The sequence below is a fragment of the Saccoglossus kowalevskii genome, chromosome 6 (assembly GCF_978046115.1).
Source record: "Saccoglossus kowalevskii chromosome 6, keSacKowa6.1, whole genome shotgun sequence".
NCBI lineage: Eukaryota > Metazoa > Hemichordata > Enteropneusta > Harrimaniidae > Saccoglossus > Saccoglossus kowalevskii.
In genome coordinates, this window is record NC_140646.1 from 1,067,276 (window position 1) to 1,094,458 (window position 27,183).

The window sequence follows — 27,183 nt, forward strand, 5'->3', positions numbered from 1 at the left end:
CGTTTGTCTAATACTCGTAACACGTAATGAAACAATCGAAATACATAGGAATTAAAAGTTAAGTCAATTGAATTTTGGATATTCAGAATTTTGAATTATAGTATGCGTTGACTGTTTGACCGTAACGCTCGTCGGTCACAAGAGCGTTCATCGACGACAGTTTTGAGAAATGCAAATTTTGGAACTGCAGAAACTCCAGCCGATTCGTTTGATCTGTAGATGTTCACATGCTCATAGGTCCCTCCGGTGTTCACCAATGACACGTGTGAGAAAATGAAACAGATTTGGGGATTCATATGACACGTGTTTATCGCAGGTGAGTTGCTCTGTCGAAAAGTTGATGTTGTGATGAAAACAAACATTTATAACTTGAAAACTAATGCATAATATCGAGCGTACCAGGATTCGAACCTGGAATCTTCTGATCCGTAGTCAGACGCCTTATCCATTGCGCCACACACCCTGTTCAAAGTGGATGCGTTTGCATATCACTCGTGATACATATTGAAACAATCAAAATACATAGGAATTAAAAGTTAAGTCAATTGAATTCTGGATATGTAGAATTTTGAATTATAGTATGCGTTGACTGTTTGGCTGTAACGCAAGTCGGTCACAATAGCGTTCATCGATGACAGTATTGAGAAATGCAAATTTTGGAACCGCAGAAACTCCAGCCGATTCGTTTGATCTGTAGATGTTCACATGCTCAGAGGTCCCACCGGTGCTCACCAATGGCAGGTGTGAGAATATGAAACAGATTTTGGAATTCATATGACACATGTTTATCGCAGGTGAGTTGCTGATCCGTAGTCAGACGCGTTATCCGTTGCGCCACACGCCCTGTTCGCGTTTGATGCGTTTGTCTATTACTCGTAGCAAGTAATGAAACAATCGAAATACATAGGAATTAAAAGTTAAGTCATTTGAATTCTGCATATTCAGAATTTTGAATTTTGTATGCGTTGACTGTTTGACCGTAACGCTCGTCGGTCACAAGAGCGTCCATCGATGACAGTTTTGAGAAATGACAATTTTGGAACGGCAGAAACTCCAGCCAATTCATTTTACCTGCAGATGTTCACATGCTCATCGGTCCCACTTGTGTTCATCAATGACACAGGTGAGAAAATGAAACAGATTTTGGGATTCTCATGACATATGTTTATCGCAGGTGAGTTGCTCTGTCGTAAAGTTGATGTTGTGATGAAAACATACATATATAACTTGAAAACTAATACATGTGCGATAATATCAAGCGTGGCAGGAATTGGGATTTGAACCAGGAATCTTCTGATCCGTAGTCAGACGCGGTATCCGTTGCGCCACACGCCCTGTTCATGTTCGATGCGTTTGCCTAATACTCGTGACACGTATTGAAACAATCGAAGTACGTAGGACTTAAAAGTTAAGTCAATTGAATTCTGGATATTCAGAATTTTGAAGTATAGTTTGCGTTGACTGTTTGGCCGTAACGGTCGTCGGTCATAATTGCGTTCATCGATGACAATATTGAGACATGAACATTTTGGAACCGCAGAAACTCCAGCCAATTCATTTTACCTGCAGATGTTCACATGCTCATCGGTCCCACTGGTGTTCATCAATGACACCGGTGAGAAAAGGAAACAGATTTTGGGATTCTCATGACATATGTTTATCGCAGGTGAGTTGCTCTGTCGTAAAGTTGATGTTGTGATGAAAACATACATATATAACTTGAAAACTAATACATGTGCCCTAATATCGAGCGTGCCAAATTTTGAACCTGGAATCTTCTGATCCGTAGTCAGACGCGATATCCGTTGTGCCACACGCCCTGCTCACCTTTGATGCGTTTGCCTAACACTCGTGACACATATTGAAACAATCGAAATACATAGGAATTAAAAGTTAAGTCAATTGAATTCTAGATATTCTGAATTTTGAATTATAGTATGCGTTGACTGTTTGGCCGTAACGCTCGACGATCACAATAGCGTTCATCGATGACAGTTTTGAGACATGCAAACTTTGGAATGGCAGAAACTCCAGCCGATTCATTTGACCTGCAGATGCTCACATGCTCATCGGTCCCATTGGTGTTCACCAATGACAGGTGTGAGAAAATGAAACAGATATTGGGATTCTTATGACACATGTTTATCGAAGGTGAGTTGCTCTATCGTAAAGTTGATGTTGTAATGAAAACATACATATATAACTTGAAAACTAATACATGTGCCCTAATATCGAAGGTGCCAAGATTTGAACCTGGAATCTTCTGATCCGTAGTCAGACGCGTTATCCGTTGCGCCACACGCCCTGTTCGCCTTTGATGCGTTTGCCTAAAACTTGTGACACGTATTGAAACAATCGAAATACATATGACTTAAAAGTTAAGTCAATTGAATTCTGGATATTCAGAATTTTGAAGTATAGTTTGCGTTGACTGTTTGGCCGTAACGGTCGTCGGTCATAATTGCGTTCATCGATGACAATATTGAGACATGAAAATTTTGGAACGGCAGAAACTCCAGCCAATTCATTTTACCTGCAGATGTTCACATGCTCATTGGTCCCACCGGTGTTCATCAATGACACATGTGAGAAAATGAAACAGATTTTGGGATTCATATGACATATGTTTATCGCAAAGTCGTAAAGTTGATGTTGTGATGAAAACAAACATATATAACTTGAAAACGAATACATGTGCCATAATACCGAGGGTGCCAGGATTCGAACCTGGAATCTTCTGATCCGTAGTCAGACGCGTTATCCGTTGCGCCACACGCCCTGTTCGCGTTTGATGCGTTTGTCTAATACTCGTAACACGTAATGAAACAATCGAAATACATAGGAATTAAAAGTTAAGTCAATTGAATTTTGGATATTCAGAATTTTGAATTATAGTATGCGTTGACTGTTTGACCGTAACGCTCGTCGGTCACAAGAGCGTTCATCGACGACAGTTTTGAGAAATGCAAATTTTGGAACTGCAGAAACTCCAGCCGATTCGTTTGATCTGTAGATGTTCACATGCTCATAGGTCCCTCCGGTGTTCACCAATGACACGTGTGAGAAAATGAAACAGATTTGGGGATTCATATGACACGTGTTTATCGCAGGTGAGTTGCTCTGTCGAAAAGTTGATGTTGTGATGAAAACAAACATTTATAACTTGAAAACTAATGCATAATATCGAGCGTACCAGGATTCGAACCTGGAATCTTCTGATCCGTAGTCAGACGCCTTATCCATTGCGCCACACACCCTGTTCAAAGTGGATGCGTTTGCATATCACTCGTGATACATATTGAAACAATCAAAATACATAGGAATTAAAAGTTAAGTCAATTGAATTCTGGATATGTAGAATTTTGAATTATAGTATGCGTTGACTGTTTGGCTGTAACGCAAGTCGGTCACAATAGCGTTCATCGATGACAGTATTGAGAAATGCAAATTTTGGAACCGCAGAAACTCCAGCCGATTCGTTTGATCTGTAGATGTTCACATGCTCAGAGGTCCCACCGGTGCTCACCAATGGCAGGTGTGAGAATATGAAACAGATTTTGGAATTCATATGACACATGTTTATCGCAGGTGAGTTGCTGATCCGTAGTCAGACGCGTTATCCGTTGCGCCACACGCCCTGTTCGCGTTTGATGCGTTTGTCTATTACTCGTAGCAAGTAATGAAACAATCGAAATACATAGGAATTAAAAGTTAAGTCATTTGAATTCTGCATATTCAGAATTTTGAATTTTGTATGCGTTGACTGTTTGACCGTAACGCTCGTCGGTCACAAGAGCGTCCATCGATGACAGTTTTGAGAAATGACAATTTTGGAACGGCAGAAACTCCAGCCAATTCATTTTACCTGCAGATGTTCACATGCTCATCGGTCCCACTTGTGTTCATCAATGACACAGGTGAGAAAATGAAACAGATTTTGGGATTCTCATGACATATGTTTATCGCAGGTGAGTTGCTCTGTCGTAAAGTTGATGTTGTGATGAAAACATACATATATAACTTGAAAACTAATACATGTGCGATAATATCAAGCGTGGCAGGAATTGGGATTTGAACCAGGAATCTTCTGATCCGTAGTCAGACGCGGTATCCGTTGCGCCACACGCCCTGTTCATGTTCGATGCGTTTGCCTAATACTCGTGACACGTATTGAAACAATCGAAGTACGTAGGACTTAAAAGTTAAGTCAATTGAATTCTGGATATTCAGAATTTTGAAGTATAGTTTGCGTTGACTGTTTGGCCGTAACGGTCGTCGGTCATAATTGCGTTCATCGATGACAATATTGAGACATGAACATTTTGGAACCGCAGAAACTCCAGCCAATTCATTTTACCTGCAGATGTTCACATGCTCATCGGTCCCACTGGTGTTCATCAATGACACCGGTGAGAAAAGGAAACAGATTTTGGGATTCTCATGACATATGTTTATCGCAGGTGAGTTGCTCTGTCGTAAAGTTGATGTTGTGATGAAAACATACATATATAACTTGAAAACTAATACATGTGCCCTAATATCGAGCGTGCCAAATTTTGAACCTGGAATCTTCTGATCCGTAGTCAGACGCGATATCCGTTGTGCCACACGCCCTGCTCACCTTTGATGCGTTTGCCTAACACTCGTGACACATATTGAAACAATCGAAATACATAGGAATTAAAAGTTAAGTCAATTGAATTCTAGATATTCTGAATTTTGAATTATAGTATGCGTTGACTGTTTGGCCGTAACGCTCGACGATCACAATAGCGTTCATCGATGACAGTTTTGAGACATGCAAACTTTGGAATGGCAGAAACTCCAGCCGATTCATTTGACCTGCAGATGCTCACATGCTCATCGGTCCCATTGGTGTTCACCAATGACAGGTGTGAGAAAATGAAACAGATATTGGGATTCTTATGACACATGTTTATCGAAGGTGAGTTGCTCTATCGTAAAGTTGATGTTGTAATGAAAACATACATATATAACTTGAAAACTAATACATGTGCCCTAATATCGAAGGTGCCAAGATTTGAACCTGGAATCTTCTGATCCGTAGTCAGACGCGTTATCCGTTGCGCCACACGCCCTGTTCGCCTTTGATGCGTTTGCCTAAAACTTGTGACACGTATTGAAACAATCGAAATACATATGACTTAAAAGTTAAGTCAATTGAATTCTGGATATTCAGAATTTTGAAGTATAGTTTGCGTTGACTGTTTGGCCGTAACGGTCGTCGGTCATAATTGCGTTCATCGATGACAATATTGAGACATGAAAATTTTGGAACGGCAGAAACTCCAGCCAATTCATTTTACCTGCAGATGTTCACATGCTCATTGGTCCCACCGGTGTTCATCAATGACACATGTGAGAAAATGAAACAGATTTTGGGATTCATATGACATATGTTTATCGCAAAGTCGTAAAGTTGATGTTGTGATGAAAACAAACATATATAACTTGAAAACGAATACATGTGCCATAATACCGAGGGTGCCAGGATTCGAACCTGGAATCTTCTGATCCGTAGTCAGACGCGTTATCCGTTGCGCCACACGCCCTGTTCGCGTTTGATGCGTTTGTCTAATACTCGTAACACGTAATGAAACAATCGAAATACATAGGAATTAAAAGTTAAGTCAATTGAATTTTGGATATTCAGAATTTTGAATTATAGTATGCGTTGACTGTTTGACCGTAACGCTCGTCGGTCACAAGAGCGTTCATCGACGACAGTTTTGAGAAATGCAAATTTTGGAACTGCAGAAACTCCAGCCGATTCGTTTGATCTGTAGATGTTCACATGCTCATAGGTCCCTCCGGTGTTCACCAATGACACGTGTGAGAAAATGAAACAGATTTGGGGATTCATATGACACGTGTTTATCGCAGGTGAGTTGCTCTGTCGAAAAGTTGATGTTGTGATGAAAACAAACATTTATAACTTGAAAACTAATGCATAATATCGAGCGTACCAGGATTCGAACCTGGAATCTTCTGATCCGTAGTCAGACGCCTTATCCATTGCGCCACACACCCTGTTCAAAGTGGATGCGTTTGCATATCACTCGTGATACATATTGAAACAATCAAAATACATAGGAATTAAAAGTTAAGTCAATTGAATTCTGGATATGTAGAATTTTGAATTATAGTATGCGTTGACTGTTTGGCTGTAACGCAAGTCGGTCACAATAGCGTTCATCGATGACAGTATTGAGAAATGCAAATTTTGGAACCGCAGAAACTCCAGCCGATTCGTTTGATCTGTAGATGTTCACATGCTCAGAGGTCCCACCGGTGCTCACCAATGGCAGGTGTGAGAATATGAAACAGATTTTGGAATTCATATGACACATGTTTATCGCAGGTGAGTTGCTGATCCGTAGTCAGACGCGTTATCCGTTGCGCCACACGCCCTGTTCGCGTTTGATGCGTTTGTCTATTACTCGTAGCAAGTAATGAAACAATCGAAATACATAGGAATTAAAAGTTAAGTCATTTGAATTCTGCATATTCAGAATTTTGAATTTTGTATGCGTTGACTGTTTGACCGTAACGCTCGTCGGTCACAAGAGCGTCCATCGATGACAGTTTTGAGAAATGACAATTTTGGAACGGCAGAAACTCCAGCCAATTCATTTTACCTGCAGATGTTCACATGCTCATCGGTCCCACTTGTGTTCATCAATGACACAGGTGAGAAAATGAAACAGATTTTGGGATTCTCATGACATATGTTTATCGCAGGTGAGTTGCTCTGTCGTAAAGTTGATGTTGTGATGAAAACATACATATATAACTTGAAAACTAATACATGTGCGATAATATCAAGCGTGGCAGGAATTGGGATTTGAACCAGGAATCTTCTGATCCGTAGTCAGACGCGGTATCCGTTGCGCCACACGCCCTGTTCATGTTCGATGCGTTTGCCTAATACTCGTGACACGTATTGAAACAATCGAAGTACGTAGGACTTAAAAGTTAAGTCAATTGAATTCTGGATATTCAGAGTTTTGAATTATAGTATGCTTTGACTGTTTGGCCGTAATGCTCGACGGTCAAAATAGCGTTCATTGATGACAGTTTTGAGACATGCAAATTTTGGAATAGCAGAAACTCCAGCCGATTCATTTGACCTGCAGATGCTCACATGCTCATCAGACGCGTTAGTCAGACGCGTTATCCGTTGCGCCACGCGCTCTGTTCCCCTTTGATGCGATTGCCTAACACTCGTGACACGTATTGAAACAATCGAAATACATAGGAATTAAAAGTTAAGTCAATTGAATTCTGGATATTCAGAGTTTTGAATTATTGTATGCGTTGAGTGTTTGGCCGTAACGCTCGTCGGTCACAATTGCGTTCATCGATGACAGTATTGAGACATGAACATTTTGGAACCGCAGAAACTCCAGCCAATTCATTTTACCTGCAGATGTTCACATGCTCATCGGTCCCACTGGTGTTCATCAATGACACAGGTGAGAAAAGGAAACAGATTTTGGGATTATCATGACATATGTTTATCGCAGGTGAGTTGCTCTGTCGTAAAGTTGATGTTGTGATGAAAACATACATATATAACTTGAAAACTAATACATGTGCCATAATATCAAGCGTGCCAGGATTTGAACCTGGAATCTTCTGATCCGTAGTCAGACGCGTTATCCGTTGCGCCAAACGCCCTGTTCGCTTTTGATACGTTTGCCTAACAGTCGTGATACTTATTGAAACAATAAAAATACATTTGATTTAAAAGTTAAGTCAATTGAATTCTGGATATTGAGAATTTTGAAGTATAGTTTGCGTTGACTGTTTGGCCGTAACGCTCGTCCGTCACAATTGCGTTCATCGATGACAGTATTGAGACATGACAATTTTGGAACGGCAGAAACTCCAGCCAATTCATTTTACCTGCAGATGTTCACATGCTCATCGGTCCCACTGGTGTTCATCAATGACACAGGTGAGAAAAGGAAACAGATTTTGGGATTATCATGACATATGTTTATCGCAGGTGAGTTGCTATGTCATAAAGTTGATGTTGTGATGAAAATATACATATATAACTTGAAAACTAATACAAGTGCCATAATATCGAGCGTGCTAGGATTTGAACCTGGAATCTTCTGATCCGTAGTCAGACGCGTTATCCGTTGCGCCACACGCCATGTTCGCTTTTGATACGTTTGCCTAACAGTCGTGACACCGTGACGTATTGGAACAATCGAAATACATTTGAATTAAAAGTTAAGACAATTGAATTCTGGATATTCAGAATTTTGAAGTATAGTTTGCGTTGACTGTTTGGCTGTAACGCTCGTCGGTCACAATTGCCTTTTGAGACATGCACATTTTGGAACGGCGGAAACTCCAGCCGATTCGTTTGATCTGTAGATGTTCACATGCTCATAGGTCCCACCGGTGTTCTTCAATGACACGTGTGAGAAAATGAAACTGATTTGGGGATTCATATGACAGCTGTTTATCGCAGGTGAGTTGCTATGTCGTAAAGTTGATATTGTGATGAAAACAAACATTTATAAGTTGAAAACTAAAGCATGTGCCATAATACCGAGCGTGGATTCGAACCTGGAATCTTCTGATCAGTAGTCAGACGCGTTATCCGTTGCGCCACACGCCCTGTTCTCCTTTGATGCGTTTGCCTAACACTTGTGACACGTATTGAAACAATCGAAATACATATGACTTAAAAGTTAAGTCAATTGAATTCTGGATATTCAGAATTTTGAAGTATAGTTTGCGTTGACTGTTTGGCCGTAACGGTCGTCGGTCATAATTGCGTTCATCGATGACAATATTGAGACATGAAAATTTTGGAACGGCAGAAACTCCAGCCAATTCATTTTACCTGCAGATGTTCACATGCTCATTGGTCCCACCGGTGTTCATCAATGACACATGTGAGAAAATGAAACAGATTTTGGGATTCATATGACATATGTTTATCGCAGGTAAGTTGCTCTGTCGTAAAGTTGATGTTGTGATGAAAACATACATATATAAGTTGAAAACTAATACACGTGCCATAATACCGAGCGTGCCAGGATTCGAACCTGGAATCTTCTGATCCGTAGTCAGACGCGTTATCCGTTGCGCCACACGCCCTGTTCTCCTTTGATGCGTTTGCCTAACACTTGTGACACGTATTGAAACAATCGAAATACATATGACTTAAAAGTTAAGTCAATTGAATTCTGGATATTCAGAATTTTGAAGTATAGTTTGCGTTGACTGTTTGGCCGTAACGGTCGTCGGTCATAATTGCGTTCATCGATGACAATATTGAGACATGAAAATTTTGGAACGGCAGAAACTCCAGCCAATTCATTTTACCTGCAGATGTTCACATGCTCATTGGTCCCACCGGTGTTCATCAATGACACATGTGAGAAAATGCAACAGATTTTGGGATTCATATGACATATGTTTATCGCAAAGTCGTAAAGTTGATGTTGTGATGAAAACAAACATATATAACTTGAAAACGAATACATGTGACATAATACCGAGGGTGCCAGGATTCGAACCTGGAATCTTCTGATCCGTAGTCAGACGCGTTATCCGTTGCGCCACACGCCCTGTTTATCTTTGATGCGTTTGCCTAACACTCGTGACACATATTGAAACAATCGAAATACATAGGAATTAAAAGTTAAGTCATTTGAATTCTGGATATTCAGAATTTTGAATTTTGTATGCGTTGACTGTTTGACCGTAACGCTCGTCGGTCACAAGAGCGTCCATCGACGACAGTTTTGAGAAATGACAATTTTGGAACGGCAGAAACTCCAGCCAATTCATTTTACCTGCAGATGTTCACATGGTCATCGGTCCCACTTGTGTTCATCAATGACACAGGTGAGAAAATGAAACAGGTTTTGGGATTCTCATGACATATGTTTATCGCAGGTGAGTTGCTCTGTCGTAAAGTTGATGTTGTGATGAAAACATACATATATAACTTGAAAACTAATACATGTGCGATAATATCGAGCGTGGCAGGAATTGGGATTTGAACCTGGAATCTTCTGATCCGTAGTCAGACGCGGTATCCGTTGCGCCACACGTCCTGTTCATGTTCGATGCGTTTGCCTAATACTCGTGACACGTATTGAAACAATCGAAGTACGTAGGACTTAAAAGTTAAGTCAATTAAATTCTGGATATTCAGAATTTTGAATTATAGTATGCGTTGAGTGTTTGGCCGTAACGCTCGTCGGTCACAATTGCGTTCATCGATGACAGTATTGAGACATGAACATTTTGGAACCGCAGAAACTCCAGCCAATTCATTTTACCTGCAGATGTTCACATGCTCATCGGTCCCACTGGTGTTCATCAATGACACAGGTGAGAAAAGGAAACAGATTTTGGGATTATCATGACATATGTTTATCGCAGGTGAGTTGCTCTGTCGTAAAGTTGATGTTGTGATGAAAACATACATATATAACTTGAAAACTAATACATGTGCCATAATATCAAGCGTGCCAGGATTTGAACCTGGAATCTTCTGATCCGTAGTCAGACGCGTTATCCGTTGCGCCAAACGCCCTGTTCGCCTTTGATACGTTTGCCTAACAGTCGTGATACGTATTGAAACAATAAAAATACATTTGATTTAAAAGTTAAGTCAATTGAATTCTGGATATTCAGAATTTTGAAGTATAGTTTGCGTTGACTGTTTGGCCGTAACGCTCGTCGGTCATAATTGCGTTCATCGATGACAGTATTGAGACATGAACATTTTGGAACCGCAGAAACTCCAGCCAATTCATTTTACCTGCAGATGTTCACATGCTCATTGGTCCCACCGGTGTTCATCAATGACACATGTGAGAAAATGAAACAGATTTTGGGATTCATATGACATATGTTTATCGCAAAGTCGTAAAGTTGATGTTGTGATGAAAACAAACATATATAACTTGAAAACGAATACATGTGCCATAATACCGAGGGTGCCAGGATTCGAACCTGGAATCTTCTGATCCGTAGTCAGACGCGTTATCCGTTGCGCCACACGCCCTGTTCGCATTTGATGCGTTTGTCTATTACTCGTAACACGTAATGAAACAATCGAAATACATAGGAATTAAAAGTTAAGTCAATTGAATTCTGGATATTCAGAATTTTGAATTATAGTATGCGTTGACTGTTTGACCGTAACGCTCGTCGGTCACAAGAGCGTTCATCGACGACAGTTTTGAGAAATGCAAATTTTGGAACTGCAGAAACTCCAGCCGATTCGTTTGATCTGTAGATGTTCACATGCTCATAGGTCCCTCCGGTGTTCACCAATGACACGTGTGAGAAAATGAAACAGATTTGGGGATTCATATGACACGTGTTTATCGCAGGTGAGTTGCTCTGTCGAAAAGTTGATGTTGTGATGAAAACATACATATATAAGTTGAAAACTAATACACGTGCCATAATACCGAACGTGCCAGGATTCGAACCTGGAATCTTCTGATCCGTAGTCAGACGCGGTATCCGATGCGCCACACGCCCTGTTCATGTTCGATGCGTTTGCCTAATACTCGTGACACGTATTGAAACAATCGAAGTACGTAGGACTTAAAAGTTAAGTCAATTAAATTCTGGATATTCAGAATTTTGAATTATAGTATGCGTTGAGTGTTTGGCCGTAACGCTCGTCGGTCACAATTGCGTTCATCGATGACAGTATTGAGACATGAACATTTTGGAACCGCAGAAACTCCAGCCAATTCATTTTACCTGCAGATGTTCACATGCTCATCGGTCCCACTGGTGTTCATCAATGACACAGGTGAGAAAAGGAAACAGATTTTGGGATTATCATGACATATGTTTATCGCAGGTGAGTTGCTCTGTCGTAAAGTTGATGTTGTGATGAAAACATACATATATAACTTGAAAACTAATACATGTGCCATAATATCAAGCGTGCCAGGATTTGAACCTGGAATCTTCTGATCCGTAGTCAGACGCGTTATCCGTTGCGCCAAACGCCCTGTTCGCCTTTGATACGTTTGCCTAACAGTCGTGATACGTATTGAAACAATAAAAATACATTTGATTTAAAAGTTAAGTCAATTGAATTCTGGATATTCAGAATTTTGAAGTATAGTTTGCGTTGACTGTTTGGCCGTAACGCTCGTCGGTCACAATTGCGTTCATCGATGACAGTATTGAGACATGAACATTTTGGAACCGCAGAAACTCCAGCCAATTCATTTTACCTGCAGATGTTCACATGCTCATTGGTCCCACCGGTGTTCATCAATGACACATGTGAGAAAATGAAACAGATTTTGGGATTCATATGACATATGTTTATCGCAGGTAAGTTGCTCTGTCGTAAAGTTGATGTTGTGATGAAAACATACATATATAAGTTGAAAACTAATACAAGTGCCATAATATCGAGCGTGCTAGGATTTGAACCTGGAATCTTCTGATCCGTAGTCAGACGCGTTATCCGTTGCGCCACACGCCATGTTCGCTTTTGATACGTTTGCCTAACAGTCGTGACACCGTGACGTATTGAAACAATCGAAATACATTTGAATAAAAAGTTAAGTCAATTGAATTCTGGATATTCAGAATTTTGAAGTATAGTTTGCGTTGACTGTTTGGCTGTAACGCTCGTCGGTCACAATTGCCTTTTGAGACATGCAAATTTTGGAACGGCGGAAACTCCAGCCGATTCGTTTGATCTGTAGATGTTCACATGCTCATAGGTCCCACCGGTGTTCTTCAATGACACGTGTGAGAAAATGAAACTGATTTGGGGATTCATATGACACCTGTTTATCGCAGGTGAGTTGCTATGTCGTAAAGTTGATATTGTGATGAAAACAAACATTTATAAGTTGAAAACTAATGCATGTGCCATAATACCGAGCGTGACAGGATTCGAACCTGGAATGTTCTATCCGTAGTCAGACGCGTTATCCGTTGCGCCAAACGCCCTGTTCGCCTTTGATACGTTTGCCTAACAGTCGTGAAACGTATTGAAACAATAAAAATACATTTGATTTAAAAGTTAAGTCAATTGAATTCTGGATATGCAGAATTTTGAAGTATAGTATGCGTTGACTGTTTGGCCGTAACGCTCGTCGGTCACAATAGCGTTCATCGATGACAGTATTGAGACATGCAAATTTTGGAAAGGCAGAAACTCCAGCCAATTCATTTTACCTGCAGATGTTCACATGCTCATTGGTCCCACCGGTGTTCATCAATGACACATGTGAGAAAATGAAACAGATTTTGGGATTCATATGACATATGTTTATCGCAGGTGAGTTGCTCTGTCGTAAAGTTGATGTTGTGATGAAAACATACATATATAAGTTGAAAACTAATACACGTGGCATAATACCGAGCGTGCCAGGATTCGAACCTGGAATCTTCTGAACCGTAGTCAGACGCGTTATCCGTTGCGCCACACGCCCTGTTCTCCTTTGATGCGTTTGCCTAACACTTGTGACACGTATTGAAACAATCGAAATACATATGACTTAAAAGTTAAGTCAATTGAATTCTGGATATTCAGAATTTTGAAGTATAGTTTGCGTTGACTGTTTGGCCGTAACGGTCGTCGGTCATAATTGCGTTCATCGATGACAATATTGAGACATGAAAATTTTGGAACGGCAGAAACTCCAGCCAATTCATTTTACCTGCAGATGTTCACATGCTCATTGGTCCCACCGGTGTTCATCAATGACACATGTGAGAAAATGAAACAGATTTTGGGATTCATATGACATATGTTTATCGCAAAGTCGTAAAGTTGATGTTGTGATGAAAACAAACATATATAACTTGAAAACGAATACATGTGCCATAATACCGAGGGTGCCAGGATTCGAACCTGGAATCTTCTGATCCGTAGTCAGACGCGTTATCCGTTGCGCCACACGCCCTGTTCGCGTTTGATGCGTTTGTCTATTACTCGTAACACGTAATGAAACAATCGAAATACATAGGAATTAAAAGTTAAGTCAATTGAATTCTGGATATTCAGAATTTTGAATTATAGTATGCGTTGACTGTTTGACCGTAACGCTCGTCGGTCACAAGAGCGTTCATCGACGACAGTTTTGAGAAATGCAAATTTTGGAACTGCAGAAACTCCAGCCGATTCGTTTGATCTGTAGATGTTCACATGCTCATAGGTCCCTCCGGTGTTCACCAATGACACGTGTGAGAAAATGAAACAGATTTGGGGATTCATATGACACGTGTTTATCGCAGGTGAGTTGCTCTGTCGAAAAGTTGATGTTGTGATGAAAACAAACATTTATAACTTGAAAACTAATGCATAATATCGAGCGTACCAGGATTCGAACCTGGAATCTTCTGATCCGTAGTCAGACGCCTTATCCGTTGCGCCACACACCCTGTTCAAAGTGGATGCGTTTGCCTATCACTTGTGATACGTATTGAAACAATCAAAATACAAAGGAATTAAAAGTTAAGTCAATTGAATTCTGGATATGTAGAATTTTGAAGTATAGTATGCGTTGACTGTTTGGCTGTAACGCAAGTCGGTCACAATAGCGTTCATCGATGACAGTATTGAGACATGCAAATTTTGGAACCGCAGAAACTCCAGCCGATTCGTTTGATCTGTAGATGTTCACATGCTCAGAGGTCCCACCGGTGCTCACCAATGGCAGGTGTGAGAATATGAAACAGATTTTGGAATTCATATGACACATGTTCATCGCAGGTGAGTTGCTGATCTGTAGTCAGACGCGTTATCCGTTGCGCCACACGCCCTGTTCGCGTTTGATGCGTTTGTCTATTACTCGTAGCAAGTAATGAAACAATCGAAATACATAGGAATTAAAAGTTAAGTCATTTGAATTCTGGATATTCAGAATTTTGAATTTTGTATGCGTTGACTGTTTGACCGTAACGCTCGTCGGTCACAAGAGCGTCCATCGATGACAGTTTTGAGAAATGACAATTTTGGAACGGCAGAAACTCCAGCCAATTCATTTTACCTGCAGATGTTCACATGCTCATCGGTCCCACTTGTGTTCATCAATGACACAGGTGAGAAAATGAAACAGATTTTGGGATTCTCATGACATATGTTTATCGCAGGTGAGTTGCTCTGTCGTAAAGTTGATGTTGTGATGAAAACATACATATATAACTTGAAAACTAATACATGTGCGATAATATCGAGCGTGCCAGGAATTGGGATTTGAACCTGGAATCTTCTGATCCGTAGTCAGACGCGGTATCCGTTGCGCCACACGCCCTGTTCATGTTCGATGCGTTTGCCTAATACTCGTGACACGTATTGAAACAATCGAAGTACGTAGGACTTAAAAGTTAAGTCAATTAAATTCTGGATATTCAGAATTTTGAATTATAGTATGCGTTGAGTGTTTGGCCGTAACGCTCGTCGGTCACAATTGCGTTCATCGATGACAGTATTGAGACATGAACATTTTGGAACCGCAGAAACTCCAGCCAATTCATTTTACCTGCAGATGTTCACATGCTCATCGGTCCCACTGGTGTTCATCAATGACACAGGTGAGAAAAGGAAACAGATTTTGGGATTATCATGACATATGTTTATCGCAGGTGAGTTGCTCTGTCGTAAAGTTGATGTTGTGATGAAAACATACATATATAACTTGAAAACTAATACATGTGCCATAATATCAAGCGTGCCAGGATTTGAACCTGGAATCTTCTGATCCGTAGTCAGACGCGTTATCCGTTGCTCAAACGCCCTGTTCGCCTTTGATGCGTTTGCCTAACAGTCGTGATACGTATTGAAACAATTAAAAATACATTTGAATTAAAAGTTAAGTCAATTGAATTCTGGATATTCAGAATTTTGTAGTATAGTTTGCGTTGACTGTTTGGCCGTAACGCTCGTCCGTCACAATTGCGTTCATCGATGACAGTATTGAGACATGACAATTTTGGAACGGCAGAAACTCCAGCCAATTCATTTTACCTGCAGATGTTCACATGCTCATCGGTCCCACCGGTGTTCACCAATGACACGTGCGAGAAAATGAAACAGATTTTGGGATTCATATGGCACATGTATATCGCAGGTGAGTTGCTCTGTCATAAAGTTGATGTTGTGATGAAAATATACATTTATAACTTGAAAACTAATACAAGTGCCATAATATCGAGCGTGCTAGGATTTGAACCTGGAATCTTCTGATCCGTAGTCAGACGCGTTATCCGTTGCGCCACACGCCATGTTCGCCTTTGATACGTTTGCCTAACAGTCGTGACACCGTGACGTATTGAAACAATCGAAATACATTTGAATTAAAAGTTAAGTCAATTGAATTCTGGATATTCAGAATTTTGAAGTATAGTTTGCGTTGACTGTTTGGCTGTAACGCTCGTCGGTCACAATAGCGTTTTGAGACATGCAAATTTTGGAACGGCGGAAACTCCAGCCGATTCGTTTGATCTGTAGATGTTCACATGCTCATAGGTCCCACCGGTGTTCTTCAATGACACGTGTGAGAAAATGAAACTGATTTGGGGATTCATATGACACCTGTTTATCGCAGGTGAGTTGCTATGTCGTAAAGTTGATGATGTGATGAAAACAAACATTTATAAGTTGAAAACTAATGCATGTGCCATAATACCGAGCGTGACAGGATTCGAACCTGGAATGTTCTATCCGTATTCAGACGCGTTATCCGCTGCGCCATACGCCCTGTTAGCCTTTGATGCGTTTGCCTAACACTCGTGACACGTATTGAAACAATCAAATTATGGATATTTAGAATTTTGAATTATAGTATGAGTGGACTGTTTGGCCGTAACGCTCGTCGGTCACAATTGCGTTCATCGATGACAGTATTGAGACATGACAATTTTGGAACGGCAGAAACTCCAGCCAATTCATTTTAACTGCAGATGTTCACATGCTCATCGGTCCCACCGGTGTTCACCAATGACAAGTGTGAGAAAATGAAACAGATTTTGGGATTCATATGGCACATGTATATCGCAGGTGTGTGGCTCTGTCATAAAGTTGATGTTGTGATGAAAATATACATATATAACTTGAAAACTAATACATGTACCATAATACCGAGCGTGCCAGGATTCGAACCTGGAATCTTCTGATCCGTGGTCAGACTCGTTATCCGTTGCGCCACACGCCCTGTTCGCCTTTGATACGTTTGCCTAACAGTCGTGACACCGTGACGTATTGAAACAATCGAAATACATTTGAATTAGAAGTTAAGTCAATTGAATTCTGGATATTCAGAATTTTGAAGTTTAGTTTGCGTTGACTGTTTGGCTGTAACGCTCGTCGGACACAATTGCGTTTTTAGACATGCAAATTTTGGAACGGCGGAAACTCCAGCCGATTCATTTGACCTGCAGATGCTAACATGCTCAAAGGTCCCACTGGTGTTCACCAATGGCACGTGTGAGAAAATGAAACAGATTTTGGTATTTATATGTCATATGTTTATCGCAGGTGAGTTGCTCTGTCGTAAAGTTGATGTTGTGATGAAAACAAACATATATAACTTGAAAACTAATGCATGTGCCATAATATCGAGCGTGGTAGGATTTGAACCTGGAATCTTCTGATCCGTAGTCAGACGCGTTATCCGTTGCGCCACACGCCCTGTTCGCCTTTGATTTGTTTGCCTAACACTCGTGACACGTATTGAAAAAATCGAAATACATAGAAATTAAAAGTTAAGTCAATTGAATTCTGGATATTCAGAATTTTGAATTATACTATGCGTTGACTGTTTGTCCGTAACACTCGACGGTCACAATAGCGTTCATCCATGACAGTTTTGAGACATGCAAATTTTGGAACGGCAGAAACTCCAGCTGATTCGTTTGATCTGCAGATTCACATGCTCATCGGTCCCACCGGTATTCATCAAAGGCACGTGTGAGAAAATCAAACAGATGTTGGGATTCATAAGACACATGTTTATCGAAGGTGAGTTGCGCTATCGTAAAGTTGATGTTGTGATGAAAACATACATATATAACTTGAAAACTTATACATGTGCCATAATATCGAGCGTGCTAGGATTTGAACCTGGAATCTTCTGATATGTAGTCAGACGCGTTATCGTTGCGCCACACGCCCTGTTCACCTTTGAAGCGTTTGCTTAACACTCGTGACACATATTGAAACAATCGAAATACATAGGAATTAAAAGTTAAGTCAATTGAATTTTGGATATTCAGAATTTTGAAGTATAGTTTGCGTTAACTGTTTGGCTGTAACGCTCGTCGGTCACAATTGCGTTTTGAGACATGTAAATTTTGGAACGGCGGAAACTCCAGCCGATTCATTTGATCTGCAGATTCACATGCTCATCGGTCCCAACGGTGTTCACCAATGACACATGTGAGAAAATGAAACAGATTTTGGGATTCATATGACATATGTTTATCGCAGGTGAGTTGCTCTGTCGTAAAGTTGATGTTGTGATGAAAACATACATATATAACTTAAAAACTAATACATGTCCCATAATACCAAACGTACCAGGATTCCAACCTGGAGTCTTCTGATCCGTAGTCAGCACGTTATCCGTTGCGCCACACGCCCTGTTAGCCTTTGTTACGTTTGCCTAACACTCGTGACACGTATTGAAACAATCGAAATACTTAGGAATTAAAAGTTAAGTCAATTGAATTCTGGATATTCAGAATTTTGAATTATACTATGCGTTGACTGTTTGTCCGTAACGCTCGACGGTCACAATAGCGTTCATCGATGACAGTTTTGAGACATGCAAACTTTGGAATGGCAGAAACTCCAGCCGATTCGTTTGACCTGCAGATGCTCACATGCTCATCGGTTCCACTGGTGTTCATCAATGACACGTGTGAGAAAATGAAACAGATTTTGGGATTCATATGACACATGTTTATCAAAGGTGAGTTGCTCTATCGTAAAGTTGATGTTGTAATGAAAACACACATATATAACTTGAAAACTAATACATGTGCCCTAATATCGAGCGTGCCAAATTTTGAACCTGGAATCTTCTGATCCGTAGTCAGACGCGATATCCGTTGTGCCACACGCCCTGCTCACCTTTGATGCGTTTGCCTAACACTCGTGACACATATTGAAACAATCGAAATACATAGGAATTAAAAGTTAAGTCAATTGAATTCTAGATATTCTGAATTTTGAATTATAGTATGCGTTGACTGTTTGGCCGTAACGCTCGACGATCACAATAGCGTTCATCGATGACAGTTTTGAGACATGCAAACTTTGGAATGGCAGAAACTCCAGCCGATTCATTTGACCTGCAGATGCTCACATGCTCATCGGTCCCATTGGTGTTCACCAATGACAGGTGTGAGAAAATGAAACAGATATTGGGATTCTTATGACACATGTTTATCGAAGGTGAGTTGCTCTATCGTAAAGTTGATGTTGTAATGAAAACATACATATATAACTTGAAAACTAATACATGTGCCCTAATATCGAAGGTGCCAAGATTTGAACCTGGAATCTTCTGATCCGTAGTCAGACGCGATATCCGTTGCGCCACACGCCCTGCTCACCTTTGATGCGTTTGCCTAACACTCGTGACACATATTGAAACAATCGAAATACATAGGAATTAAAAGTTAAGTCAATTGAATTATGGATATTCAGAACTTTGAATTATACTATGCGTTGACTGATTGGCCGTAACCCTCGACGGTCACAATAGCGTTCATCGATGACAGTTTTGAGACATGCAAATTTTGGAATGGCAGAATCTCCAGCCGATTCATTTGACCTGCAGATGCTCACATGCTCATCGGTCCCATTGGTGTTTACCAATGACACGTGTGAGAAAATGAAACAGATTTTGGGATTCATATTACACATGTTTATCGAAGGTGAGTTGCGCTATCGTAAAGTTGATGGTGTGATGAAAACATACATATATAACTTGAAAACTAATACATGTGCCATAATATCGAGCGTGCTAGGATTTGAACCTGGAATCTTCTGATCCGTAGTCAGACGCGTTATCCGTTGCGTCACACGCCCTGTTCATCTTTGATGCGTTTGCCTAACACTCGTGACACATATTGAAACAATCGAAATACATAGGAATTAAAAGTTAAGTCAATTGAATTCTGGATATTCAGAATTTTGAATTATACTATGCGTTGACTGATTGGCCGTAACCCTCGACGGTCACAATAGCGTTCATCGATGACAGTTTTGAGACATGCAAATTTTGGAATGGCAGAATCTCCAGCCGATTCATTTGACCTGCAGATGCTCACATGCTCATCGGTCCCATTGGTGTTCACCAATGACACGTGTGAGAAAATGAAACAGATTTTGGGATTCATATTACACATGTTTATCGAAGGTGAGTTGCGCTATCGTAAAGTTGATGGTGTGATGAAAACATACATATATAACTTGAAAACTAATACATGTGCCATAATATCGAGCGTGCTAGGATTTGAACCTGGAATCTTCTGATCCGTAGTCAGACGCGTTATCCGTTGCGTCACACGCCCTGTTCATCTTTGATGCGTTTCCCTAACACTCGTGACACATATTGAAACAATCGAAATACATAGGAATTAAAAGTTAAGACAATTGAATTCTGGATATTCACAATTTTGAATTATACTATGCGTTGACTGATTGGCCGTAACGCTCGACGGTCACCATAGCGTTCATCGATGACAGTTTTGAGACATGCACATTTTGGAATGGCAGAATCTCCAGCCGATTCATTTGACCTGCAGATGCTCACATGCTCATCGGTCCCATTGGTGTTCACCAATGACACGTGTGAGAAAATGAAACAGATCCGTAGTCAGACGCGTTATCCGTTGCGTCACACGCCCTGTTCATCTTTGATGCGTTTCCCTAACACTCGTGACACATATTGAAACAATCGAAATACATAGGAATTAAAAGTTAAGTCAATTGAATTCTGGATATTCACAATTTTGAATTATACTATGCGTTGACTGATTGGCCATAACGCTCGACGGTCACCATAGCGTTCATCGATGACAGTTTTGAGACATGCATATTTTGGAATGGCAGAATCTCCAGCCGATTCATTTGACCTGCAGATGCTCACATGCTCATCGGTCCCATTGGTGTTCACCAATGACACGTTTGAGAAAATGAAACAGATTTTGGGATTCATATGACACATGTTTATCGAAGGTGAGTTGCGCTATCGTAAAGTTGATGGTGTGATGAAAACATACATATATAACTTGAAAACTAATACATGTGCCATAATATCGAGCGTGCTAGGATTTGAACCAGGAATTTTCTGATCCGTAGTCAGACGCGTTATCCGTTGCGCCACACGCCCTGCTCACCTTTGATGCGTTTGCCTAACACTCGTGACACATATTGAAACAATCGAAATACATAGGAATTAAAAGTTAAGTCAATTGAATTCTGGATATTCAGAATTTTGAATTATACTATGCGTTGACTGATTGGCCGTAACCCTCGACGGTCACAATAGCGTTCATCGATGACAGTTTTGAGACATGCAAATTGTGGAATGGCAGAATCTCCAGCCGATTCATTTGACCTGCAGATGCTCACATGCTCATCGGTCCCATTGGTGTTCACCAATGACACGTGTGAGAACATGAAACAGATTTTGGGATTCATATTACACATGTATATCGAAGGTGAGTTGCGCTCTCGTAAAGTTGATGGTGTGATGAAAACATACATATATAACTTGAAAACTAATACATGTGCCATAATATCGAGCGTGCTATGATTTGAACCTGGAATCTTCTGATCCGTTGTCAGACGCGTTATCCGTTGCGCCACACGCCCTGTTCACCTTTGATGCGTTTGCCTAACACTCGTGACACATATTGAAACAATCGAAATACATAGGAATTAAAAGTTAAGTCAATTGAATTCTGGATATTCAGAATTTTGAATTATACTATGCGTTGACTGATTGGCCGTAACGCTCGACTGTCATAATAGCGTTCATCGATGACAGTTTTGAGACATGCAAATTTTGGAATGGCAGAATCTCCAGCCGATTCATTTGACCTGCAGATGCTCACATGCTCATCGGTCCCATTGGTGTTCACCAATGACACGTGTGAGAAAATGAAACAGATTTTGGGATTCATATGACACATGTTTATCGAAGGTGAGTTGCGCTATCGTAAAGTTGATGGTGTGATGAAAACATACATATATAACTTGAAAACTAATACATGTGCCATAATATCGAGCGTTCTAGGATTTGAACCTGGAATCTTCTGATCCGTAGTCAGACGCGTTATCCGTTGCGCCACACGCCCTGTTCACCTTTGATACGTTTGCCTAACACTCGTGACACATATTGAAACAATCGAAATACATAGGAATTAAACGTTAAGTCAATTGAATTCTGGATATTCGGAATTTTGAATTATACTATGCATTGACTGTTTGGCCGAAACGCTCGACGGTCACAATAGCGTTTATCGATGACAGTTTTGAGACATGCAAATTTTGGAATGGCAGAATCTCCAGCCGATTCATTTGACCTGCAGATGCTCACATGCTCATCGGTCCCATTGGTGTTCACCAATGACACGTGTGAGAAAATGAAACAGATTTTGGGATTCATATGACACATGTTTATCGAAGGTGAGTTGCGCTATCGTAAAGTTGATGGTGTGATGAAAACATACATATATAACTTGAAAACTAATACATGTGCCATAATATCGAGCGTGCTAGGATTTGAACCTGGAATCTTCTGATCCGCAGTCAGACGCGTTATCCGTTTGCCACACGCCCTGTTCACCTTTGATGCGTTTGCCTAACACTCGTGACACATATTGAAACAATCGAAATACATAGGAGTTAAAAGTTAAGTCAATTGAATTCTGGATATTCAGAATTTTGAATTATAGTATTCGTTGACTGTTTGGCCGTAACGCTCGACGGTCACAATAGCGTTCATCGATGACAGTTTTGAGACATGCAAATTTTGGAATGGCAGAATCTCCAGCCGATTCATTTGACCTGCAGATGCTCACATGCTCATCGGTCCCACTGGTGTTCACCAATGACACGTGTGACAAAATGAAACAGATTTTGGGATTCATATGACACATGTTTATCAAAGGTGAGTTGCGCTATCGTAAAGTTGATGGTGTAATGAAAACATACATATATAACTTGAAAACTAATACAAGTGCCATAATATCGAGCGTGCTAGGATTTGAACCTGAAATCTTCTGATCCGTAGTCAGACGCGTTATCCGTTGCGCCACACGCCCTGTTCACCTTCGATGCGTTTGCCTAACACTCGTGACACATATTGAAACAATCGAAATACATAGGAATTAAAAGTTAAGTCAATTGAATTCTGGATATTCAGAATTTTGAATTATACTATGCGTTGACTGTTTGGCTGTAACGCTCGACTGTCACAATAGCGTTCATCGATGACAGTTTTGAGACATGCAAATTTTGGAATAGCAGAATCTCCAGCCGATTCATTTGACCTGCAGATGCTCACATGCTCATCGGTCCCACTGGTGTTCATCAATGACACGTGTGAGAAAATGAAACAGATTTTGGGATTCATATTACACATGTTTATCGAAGGTTAGTTGCGCTATCGGAAAGTTGATGTTGTTATGAAAACATACATATATAACTTGAAAACTAATACATGTGCCATAATACTGAGCGTGCCAGGATTTGGACCAGGAATCGTCTGATCCTTAGTCAGACGCGTTATCCGTTGCGCCACACGCCCTGTTCACCTTTGATGCGTTTGCCTAACACTCGTGACACATATTGAAACAATCGAAATACATAGGAATTAAAAGTTAAGTCAATTGAATTCTGGATATTCAGAATTTTGAATTACACTATGCGTTGACTGATTGGCCGTAACGCTCGACGGTCACAATAGCGTTCATCGATGACAGTTTTGAGACATGCAAATTTTGGAATGGCAGAATCTCCAGCCGATTCATTTGACCTGCAGATGCTCACATGCTCATCGGTCCCATTGGTGTTCACCAATGACACGTGTGAGAAAATGAAAAAGATTTTGGGATTCATATGACACATGTTTATCGAAGGTGAGTTGCGCTATCGTAAAGTTGATGGTGTGATGAAAACATACATATATAACTTGAAAACTAATACATATGCCATAATATCGAGCGTGCTAGGATTTGAACCTGGAATCTTCTGATCCGCAGTCAGACGCGTTATCCGTTTGCCACACACCCTGTTCACCTTTGATGCGTTTGCCTAACACTCGTGACACATATTGAAACAATCGAAATACATAGGAATTAAAAGTTAAGTCAATTGAATTCTGGATATTCAGAATTTTGAATTATAGTATATGTTGACTGTTTGGCCGTAGCGCTCGACGGTCACAATAGCGTTCATCGATGACAGTTTTGAGACATGCAAATTTTGGAATAGCAGAATCTCCAGCCGATTCATTTGACCTGCAGATGCTCACATGCTCATCGGTCCCACTGGTGTTCACCAATGACACATGTGAGAAAATGAAACAGATTTTGGGATTCATATGACACATGTTTATCGAAGGTGAGTTGCGCTATCGTAAAGTTGATGTTGTAATGAAAACAAACATATATAACTTGAAAACTAATACAAGTGCCATAATATCGAGCGTGCTAGGATTTGAACCTGGAATCTTCTGATCCGTAGTCAGACGCGTTATCCGTTGCGCCACACGCCCTGTTCACCTTCGATGCGTTTGCCTAACACTCGTTACACATATTGAAACAATCGAAATACATAGGAATTAAAAGTTAAGTCAATTGAATTCTGGATATTCAGAATTTTGAATTATACTATGCGTTGACTGTTTGGCTGTAACGCTCGACTGTCACAATAGCGTTCATCGATGACAGTTTTGAGACATGCAAATTTTGGAATAGCAGAATCTCCAGCCGATTCATTTGACCTGCAGATGCTCACATGCTCATCGGTCCCACTGGTGTTCACCAATGACACGTGTGAGAAAATGAAACAGATTTTGGGATTCATATGACACATGTTTATCGAAGGTGAGTTGCGCTATCGTAAAGTTGATGGTGTGATGAAAACATACATATATAACTTGAAAACTAATACATGTGCCATAATATCGAGCGTGCTAGGATTTGAACCTGGAATCTTCTGATCCGCAGTCAGACGCGTTATCCGTTTGCCACACGCCCTGTTCACCTTTGATGCGTTTGCCTAACACTCGTGACACATATTGAAACAATCGAAATACATAGGAATTAAAAGTTAAGTCAATTGAATTCTGGATATTCAGAATTTTGAATTATAGTATTCGTTGACTGTTTGGCCGTAACGCTCGACGGTCACAATAGCGTTCATCGATGACAGTTTTGAAACATGCAAATTTTGGAATGGCAGAAACTCCAGCCGATTCATTTGACCTGCAGATGCTTATATGCTCATCGGTCCCACTGGTGTTCACCAATGACACGTGTGAGAAAATGAAACAGATTTTGGGATTCATATGACACATGTTTATCGAAGGTGAGTTGCGCTATCGTAAAGTTGATGTTGTAATGAAAACATACATATATAACTTGAAAACTAATACATGTACCATACTATCGAGCGTGCTAGGATTTGAACATGGAATCTTCTGATCCGTAGTCAGACGCGTTATCCGTTGCGCCACACGCCCTGTTCACCATTGATGCGTTTGCCTAACACTCGTGACACATATTGAAACGATCGAAATACATAGGAATTAATAGTTAAGTCAATTGAATTCTGGCTATTCAGAATTTTGAATTATAGTATGCTTTGACTGTTTGGCCGTAATGCTCGACGGTCAAAATAGCGTTCATCGATGACAGTTTTGAGACTTGCAAATTTTGGAATGGCAGAAACTCCAGCCGATTCATTTGACCTGCAGATGCTCATATCCTCATCGGTCCCACTGGTGTTCACCAATGACACGTGTGAGAAAATGAAACAGTTTTTGGGATTCATATGAGACATGTTTATCGAAGGTGAGTTGCGCTATCGTAAAGTTGATGTTGTGATGAAAACAAACATATATAACTTGAAAACTAATACATGTGCCATAATACTGAGCGTGCCAGGATTTGAACCAGGAATCTTCTGATCCCTAGTCAGACGCGTTATCCGTTGCGCCACACGCCCTGTTAACCTTTGATGCGTTTGCCTAACACTCGTGACACATATTGAAACAATCGAAATACATAGGAGTTAAAAGTTAAGTCAATTGAATTCTGGATATTCAGAATTTTGAATTATACTATGCGTTGACTGATTGGCCGTAATGCTCGACGGTCAAAATGGCGTTCATCGATGACAGTTTTGAAACATGCAAATTTTGGAATGGCAGAAACTCCAGCCGATTCATTTGACCTGCAGATGCTTATATGCTCATCGGTCCCACTGGTGTTCACCAATGACACGTGTGAGAAAATGAAACAGATTTTGGGATTCTTATGACACATGTTTATCGAAGGTGAGTTGCGCTATCGTAAAGTTGATGTTGTAATGAAAACAAACATATATAACTTGAAAACTAATACATGTGCCATAATACTGAGCGTGCCAGGATTTGAACCAGGAATCTTCTGATCCGCAGTCAGACGCGTTATCCGTTGCGCCACACGTCCTGTTCACCTTTGATGCGTTTGCCTAACACTCGTGACACATATTGAAACAATCGAAATACATAGGAATTAAAAGTTAAGTCAATTGAATTCTGGATATTCAGAATTTTGAATTATACTATGCGTTGACTGATTGGCCGTAATCCTCGACGGTCACAATAGCGTTCATCGATGACAGTTTTGAGACATGCAAATTGTGGAATGGCAGAATCTCCAGCCGATTCATTTGACCTGCAGATGCTCACATGCTCATCGGTCCCATTGGTGTTCACCAATGACACGTGTGAGAACATGAAACAGATTTTGGGATTCATATTACACATGTATATCGAAGGTGAGTTGCGCTCTCGTAAAGTTGATGGTGTGATGAAAACATACATATATAACTTGAAAACTAATACATGTGCCATAATATCGAGCGTGCTATGATTTGAACCTGGAATCTTCTGATCCGTTGTC

At 40.5% G+C, this 27,183-nt stretch overlaps 15 non-coding genes across 15 annotated transcripts; all 15 read right to left on the reverse strand.

Annotated features, from left to right (window-relative positions):
- Positions 1–390: 390 nt before the first annotated feature.
- TRNAR-ACG (transfer RNA arginine (anticodon ACG)) lies at positions 391–463 on the reverse strand. Its single transcript has one exon. It is a non-coding gene; the product is annotated as a tRNA-Arg (tRNA).
- Positions 464–2,706: 2,243 nt separating this feature from the next.
- On the reverse strand, positions 2,707–2,779 carry TRNAR-ACG (transfer RNA arginine (anticodon ACG)). The gene has a single exon. It is a non-coding gene; the product is annotated as a tRNA-Arg (tRNA).
- A 405-nt stretch (positions 2,780–3,184) lies between these two features.
- On the reverse strand, positions 3,185–3,257 carry TRNAR-ACG (transfer RNA arginine (anticodon ACG)). The gene has a single exon. It is a non-coding gene; the product is annotated as a tRNA-Arg (tRNA).
- Positions 3,258–5,500: 2,243 nt separating this feature from the next.
- Positions 5,501–5,573, reverse strand: TRNAR-ACG (transfer RNA arginine (anticodon ACG)). The gene has a single exon. It is a non-coding gene; the product is annotated as a tRNA-Arg (tRNA).
- Positions 5,574–5,978: 405 nt separating this feature from the next.
- On the reverse strand, positions 5,979–6,051 carry TRNAR-ACG (transfer RNA arginine (anticodon ACG)). The gene has a single exon. It is a non-coding gene; the product is annotated as a tRNA-Arg (tRNA).
- Positions 6,052–9,071: 3,020 nt separating this feature from the next.
- Positions 9,072–9,144, reverse strand: TRNAR-ACG (transfer RNA arginine (anticodon ACG)). The gene has a single exon. It is a non-coding gene; the product is annotated as a tRNA-Arg (tRNA).
- A 401-nt stretch (positions 9,145–9,545) lies between these two features.
- TRNAR-ACG (transfer RNA arginine (anticodon ACG)) lies at positions 9,546–9,618 on the reverse strand. The gene has a single exon. It is a non-coding gene; the product is annotated as a tRNA-Arg (tRNA).
- Positions 9,619–10,995: 1,377 nt separating this feature from the next.
- TRNAR-ACG (transfer RNA arginine (anticodon ACG)) lies at positions 10,996–11,068 on the reverse strand. The gene has a single exon. It is a non-coding gene; the product is annotated as a tRNA-Arg (tRNA).
- Positions 11,069–11,480: 412 nt separating this feature from the next.
- On the reverse strand, positions 11,481–11,553 carry TRNAR-ACG (transfer RNA arginine (anticodon ACG)). The gene has a single exon. It is a non-coding gene; the product is annotated as a tRNA-Arg (tRNA).
- A 1,858-nt stretch (positions 11,554–13,411) lies between these two features.
- On the reverse strand, positions 13,412–13,484 carry TRNAR-ACG (transfer RNA arginine (anticodon ACG)). Its single transcript has one exon. It is a non-coding gene; the product is annotated as a tRNA-Arg (tRNA).
- Positions 13,485–13,885: 401 nt separating this feature from the next.
- Positions 13,886–13,958, reverse strand: TRNAR-ACG (transfer RNA arginine (anticodon ACG)). The gene has a single exon. It is a non-coding gene; the product is annotated as a tRNA-Arg (tRNA).
- Positions 13,959–15,228: 1,270 nt separating this feature from the next.
- TRNAR-ACG (transfer RNA arginine (anticodon ACG)) lies at positions 15,229–15,308 on the reverse strand. The gene has a single exon. It is a non-coding gene; the product is annotated as a tRNA-Arg (tRNA).
- Positions 15,309–24,715: 9,407 nt separating this feature from the next.
- Positions 24,716–24,788, reverse strand: TRNAR-ACG (transfer RNA arginine (anticodon ACG)). Its single transcript has one exon. It is a non-coding gene; the product is annotated as a tRNA-Arg (tRNA).
- Positions 24,789–26,169: 1,381 nt separating this feature from the next.
- TRNAP-AGG (transfer RNA proline (anticodon AGG)) lies at positions 26,170–26,242 on the reverse strand. The gene has a single exon. It is a non-coding gene; the product is annotated as a tRNA-Pro (tRNA).
- Positions 26,243–26,654: 412 nt separating this feature from the next.
- Positions 26,655–26,727, reverse strand: TRNAR-GCG (transfer RNA proline (anticodon AGG)). The gene has a single exon. It is a non-coding gene; the product is annotated as a tRNA-Arg (tRNA).
- Positions 26,728–27,183: the final 456 nt, after the last annotated feature.